Source organism: Antechinus flavipes, chromosome 1 (assembly GCF_016432865.1).
Source record: "Antechinus flavipes isolate AdamAnt ecotype Samford, QLD, Australia chromosome 1, AdamAnt_v2, whole genome shotgun sequence".
NCBI classification, from domain to species: Eukaryota; Metazoa; Chordata; class Mammalia; order Dasyuromorphia; family Dasyuridae; genus Antechinus; species Antechinus flavipes.
The window spans coordinates 210,238,707-210,244,706 of NC_067398.1; the positions used below are offsets into that span (position 1 = coordinate 210,238,707).

At 32.3% G+C, this 6,000-nt stretch overlaps 1 pseudogene; it reads right to left on the reverse strand.

Moving 5' to 3' along the window:
• LOC127544860 (heat shock cognate 71 kDa protein-like) overlaps positions 1 to 4,863 on the reverse strand; it is a 36,147-nt pseudogene extending 31,284 nt beyond the window's left edge.
• Positions 4,864 to 6,000: the final 1,137 nt, after the last annotated feature.

Here is a 6,000-nt window from a genome sequence, read left to right on the forward strand (position 1 = left end):
TTGCAAAGAAGGGAGCACTGACTTTTAATTAAACATAATGACACTTAGGGAAGTTCATTCTTTACTGAATAATGATGGTCTTGAGTTCCTAGCCTATAGTCTCACTGGGCTGACCAGATGGTCACCAACTCTTTTAAAAAATCACCAAAAAATATTTTTATTTAAAATTTTGAGTTCCAAATTCTATTCATCCTTCCCTTCCTCTCTTCATCCCTCCTTGAGATGGTAAATGATCAGATAAAGGTTACAGCAGTACAATTTTATAAAACATTTCCATATTTGTTGTTTTGTCTAAGATTCAAATGAGAGGGAAAACGAAAAAAAAGTGAACAATAGCATGCTTCAGTCTATTCAATCAATATAAGTTCTTTCTCTGGAGGAAGATAGTATACTCCATCATTAGTCATTTTGGGATTGTCTTAGATCATTGTATTGCTGAAAATATCTGTCATTCACAGTTTTTCACTGAACAGCATTGCTGTTTACTGTGTACAATACTCTCCAAGTTCTGATCATTTCACTATGTATCAGTTCATGTAAGTCTTTCCAGGTTTTTCTGAAATAATCCTGCTTGTCATTTTTATAGCACAATAATATTCTATTACAATCATATACCACAACTAATTCAGCCATTCCCAAATTGATGGTCATCCCTTTGATTTCTAATTCTTAATCACCACAAAAAAGAGGAGCTATACAAAAAATTATCAAATTGTGCATAACCTTTGATCCATAAGTATTACTACTGGGCTTATATCCCAAAGAGATCTTAAAGAAGGGAAAAGGACCTGTATAAACAAGAATGTTGTGGCAGCCCTTTTTGTAGTGGCCAGAAACTGGAAACTGAGTGGTTGCCCATCAATTGGAAAATGGCTGAATAAATTGTGGTGTATGAATGTTATGGAATATTATTGTTCTGTAAGAAATGACCAGCAGAAGGATTTCAGAAAGGCTTGGAGAGACTTACATGAACTGATGATGAGTGAAATGAGCAGGACCAGGAGATCATTATATACTTCAACAACAATACTATATGATGATCAATTCTGAAGGACATGGCTCTCTTCAACAATGAGATGAACCAAATCAGTTCCATTTGTTCAATAATGAAGAGAACCAGCTACACCCAGCGAAAGAACTCTGGGAAATGAGTGTGAATCACTACATAGCATTTCCAATCCCTCTGTTTTTGTCCTCTTGGCATTTCTAATTTCCTTCACAGATTAATTGTACATTATTTCAAAGTCCAATTCTTCTTGTGCAACAAAATAACTGTATGGATATGTATACATATATTGTATTTAACATGTATTGTTCTACCTGCCATCTGGGGGAGGGGGTAGGGAGAAGGAGGGGAAAAATTGGAACAAGGGGTTTTGCAATTGTCAATGCTGAAAAATTACCCATGCATATAATTTGTAAATAAAAAGATATAATAACAATAATAATAATAAGAGGAGCTACAAATATTTTTGTACACATAGTTCCTTTTCCCTTTTTTGGATATCTTTGGAATATAGACATAGCACAGTTTTATAGCCCTTTGGGCATAGTTCCAAATTGTTTTCCATAACAGCTAAATCAGCTCACAACTTTACCAACAGAGTCCCAGTGAGTGTCCCAGTTTTCCCACATCATTTCCAATGTTTATCCTTTTTTTTTTCTGTCATATTAGTCAATCTGATAGGTGTGAGGTGGTAGCTCAGAGTTGTTTTAATATGCATTTCTCTGATCAATAATTTGTTATTGATTTTTTTAACATGACTATAGATGGCTTTGATATCTTCATTAAAAACTGACTATATCCTTTGACTACTCATCATTTAGGCAATGACTTTTTTTTTTTTATAAATTTGACTCAGTTCTTTATATATTTGAGAAATGGGGCCTTTATCAGTTACTTGTTGCAAACTCATCCTCCCATTTTCTGCTTTCGTTAAATTTTTAGTTGCAATGATTTTGTTCATGCAAAAATTTTTTAATTTTATATGATCAAAATTATCTATTTTATGTTTTGTCATTCTTTATGTATCTTCTTTGGTCCTAAATTCTTCCCTTATCCACAAATCTGACAAATGAACTATTGCTCTCTTAATTTGCTTATGGTATCACCCTTTATATGTAACTCATGTACTCATTTTGACCTTATGTTGGTATATGGTATGAAATGCTATTCTGTACTTAGTTTCTGTCATACTGTTTTCCAGTTTTCTCAACAGTTTTTCCTCAAATAATGTACTTTCCCCCCAAAAGCTTGAATCTTTGTTTATCATATACTAGATTACTATGATCATTTACTATAATGTAACATACCTAATCTATTCAACTGATCCACCACTTTATTTCTTAGCCAGTACCAGATTGTTTTGATATTTATCATTTTATAATACAGTTTGAGATCTGATTTTACTAGATTACTTTCTTTCACATTTTTAAAACTGTTTACCTTCATATCTTTGAGCTTTTGTTGTTCCATATTGATCTTGTTATTATTTTTTCTAATTCTATGAAACCAATTTTTGATAATTTGATTGGTATGGCACTAAATAAATAGATTGATTTAGGTAAAATGGTCATTTTTATTGTTTTGATTCAGCCTAGCTATGAGCAATCAAAATTTTTTTAATTGTTTGATTTAATTTTATTTTTGTCAAAATTATTTTATAATTGTATTCATATATAGTTCTTAGATTTGTCTTAGCAGGTAGACTCCCAAGCATTTTGTATTGTCTACAGTTATTTTAAATGGGATTTCTCTTTCTATCTCTTGCTGCTGGACTTTGTTGGTAATATGTAGAAATACTGATGATTTAAGTGGGTTTATATTCAAATTCTGTACCTGCTAAAATTGTTAATAATTTTAAATAGTTTTTTTCGTTCAATAAGATAACATCATATCACATGCAAAGAGTAATAGTTATGTTTCCTCATTGCCTATTTTAATTATTTAATTTTTTTTCTTCTTTATTGCTATAGTTAACATCCAATTTCGTTTTTATAAAAACCGTAGGTGATATTGAATTATTTGTATTCTTTAACCTTCCTAATTAAAAGACAATATAGTTATTTCTTTTCTTTTGTTTTATGGTGCCAATTTTAAATAGATTTTATTTTCTAGGACAAGAATTGTATTTCCATTTATTGATAGTACTGATAAAATGTAATATTGTTCACTTCTCCTTCTGCACATATTCAAGTATTTAGAAGGCTTAGATTTACACAGGAGTTTAAATATTGCTTTTAAATTTTCACTACTTTGGCAATAAACTTGAGTCTTTCAGTTTTTGGAAAGTTGGGCTGAATGCTCTTTCTTTGAGTGTACTCAGTCAAACTCTTCAATAGTGGATTCAGAAAAAGCACCTTTGGATGGGACCACTCTATGTCCTGAGAACCCATCAGGGATGCCTCCTGGCATGCCTCTGCACTCTGCTTAGTAACGATGAAGCTGCACGCCATTTTTATCTGTTGATGCTCAAATTCTTTCTCAGCAGCCTAGTCCTTATCCAGCCAGTTGATTATTTTGTCATATTTGTCAACAATTTTCTATTTATATAGATATCACCAATTTCACTTTAGAGTAATACTCTTGTTGAGCTTTTTGCCATTAAACAAATCCTGCAGAAGTTTCTAGATTTGGGGGATCAGAGTAGAACAACACAAAAATTTTTGATTTCTCTAACTTGGCATTTTTTAGGATATTTCTCATAGGATCCAGTGTATCATAAAAGGTTCATTGACTTTCTGCTTCTCATATTTAGCTGACAAAAGAGAAAGGGAATGAAATTAATTAAAGGAACTTAATGAAAGCAGAAGCCTGAAAATCATAACTTAATGTAAATGGGTTAGACAATCCAATAAGACACAATGATGATTTAGAAGTCAACATCTTCATCAAAGAAGTCAATCTCAGTACTGGCTTGGGAACTGGAAGGGAAAGTGAGCTTTGTACATTCAGATGACAGACAACCTTCTTGTCCTCAATGCAGTCCTTCTTGTGCTTTTGCTTGAACTCAGTAATGAAATAATTGATCATTGGGGGAGGGGGGAGGGGGAAGGAGGGGAAAAATTGGACCAAGAGGTTTGGCAATTGTCAATGCTGTAAAGTTACCCATACATATAACCTGTAAATAAACAGCTATTAAAATTTTAAAAATAATAATAAATTAAAAAAAAAAAGAAATAATGGATCATGTAGTTGTCAAAGTCCTCCCAACTCAAATGGGTATCTCCATCTGTGAATTTGACTTCAAAGATACCAACTCCAATGGTAAGAATGGAAGTATCAAAAAATGTCACTTCAAAGTCAGAGATCAAGATTTTTCTTTCAACCTTTTTGTCCTAGCTATAGACAACAGCAGTTGGCACATTAATAATTCAGGGGACATTAAGACCTGCAATGGTTCCAACATCTTTGGTGGCCTGACATTGGCAATTGTTGAAGTAGGCTGGAAACTGTGATGACAACATTTATGACAAGTCTTCCCAAAGTAAGTTTCAGCAATTTCTTTTGGATAGAAACTTTTTGTTTCCTGTTTTTTTACTCTACTTGGACCTTAGGTCTGCCTAGGTCATTGACCACTGTGAAAAGCTAATGCTTCTATATCTGACTGTACAACTGCATTATCAAATCCGTGAACAGTTAGATATTTGGCACCAAAGACTATGTTAGGAGGTTTATTGTAAAGATTCTTTTGCAGCATCAATGAATAAATGTTCTGTGTTGGTGAAGGCAATGTAGCTTGTGGTGATCCTTTTTCCATGGACATTAGCAATGATCTCCACTTTCCCATGTTGGAAGACTCCTACATAGGAATAAGTAGTACTAAGAGCAATGCCAACTGGGCATTTCTTTGATATGAACATTGGGAGCCTTATTTGACCACTGTAGGGTAAGAAGGGCTGTTGCTATCTGAATCCAACATAGTCTTTCAAATCTAACTTCTCTAAAAGTCTGTTCAGTTATGGGGATTTTTTGGTCTGCCTGACAGACTTATTCATCTCTGAGAATGAAACATGAATTTCTAACAAGTATTATATTAAAATTTATGTATTTTTACAATTAAACATTTCCTTTATGAATTTAGATGCTATACCTTTTGTGAGCATATACTTAATATTAATATTTTTATTATCTATAGTACTTTTAAGCATAATGCAGTTTGCTATTATCTCCCTTGTTGTAACTTTATTTTTGCTTTGTATGATTGCATTATTATAATTTCTGCTTTGGGGGAATCACTTTATGAATAGCACATTTTGTTCCTAACTCATTTTTATTCTGGATTGTTTTTATGTTTTATATGTGTTTCTTTTATACAATAAATTGTTGGATTTTGTTTTATTGCACTTTTTATTATGACCTTTTGTTTTATTGCATTATCTAACTCATTTACATTAAGTTGTGATTTGGGGCTTTTATTTTCATTAATTTCTTTTAATTGATTTCATTTTCTTTCTCTTTTAAGTCAACAAATTTTTCCCTCTGTGATTGGTTTTGCTTAGGTTACTTTGATGCTATACCATTCTCATGGGTTTTTTCCCTACTCACAGGCTTATCTGACCTATCCCAATTATCTTTAATAAGTTATTTCCCTTTTTTTTTTCCTTTTTATTTGTGGGAATATTTGTTCATTCATCCATTTATTGCTCTATATTCCCTCCTCCTTCTTTCTTTTTCTTTATCTGCAGAAATGATGTGTGTGGTTCAGAATCTTTCTTCTCCCTCAACCTCTTATATTAAATAACATTTTTGGGGCTGTACTTTGCAAAAAAATTTTTGAATTTACCTATTGTTACTTATTTCTGTCCCATTCTAATGTATTCTAAATTATAGTTTCCAATTGTTGGACTACACTATTGCTAGTTACTTTTCCCTCGCTTTATATGGCTCTCGTGAATGTAGAATTTTTGTCCTATTAAATCTGAGCTCTCTCTTCAATCTCATTTCTGTATTGTTGAATCCGTAGATCTCACTCCAGCCTTCTTTATCATAGGGTATTT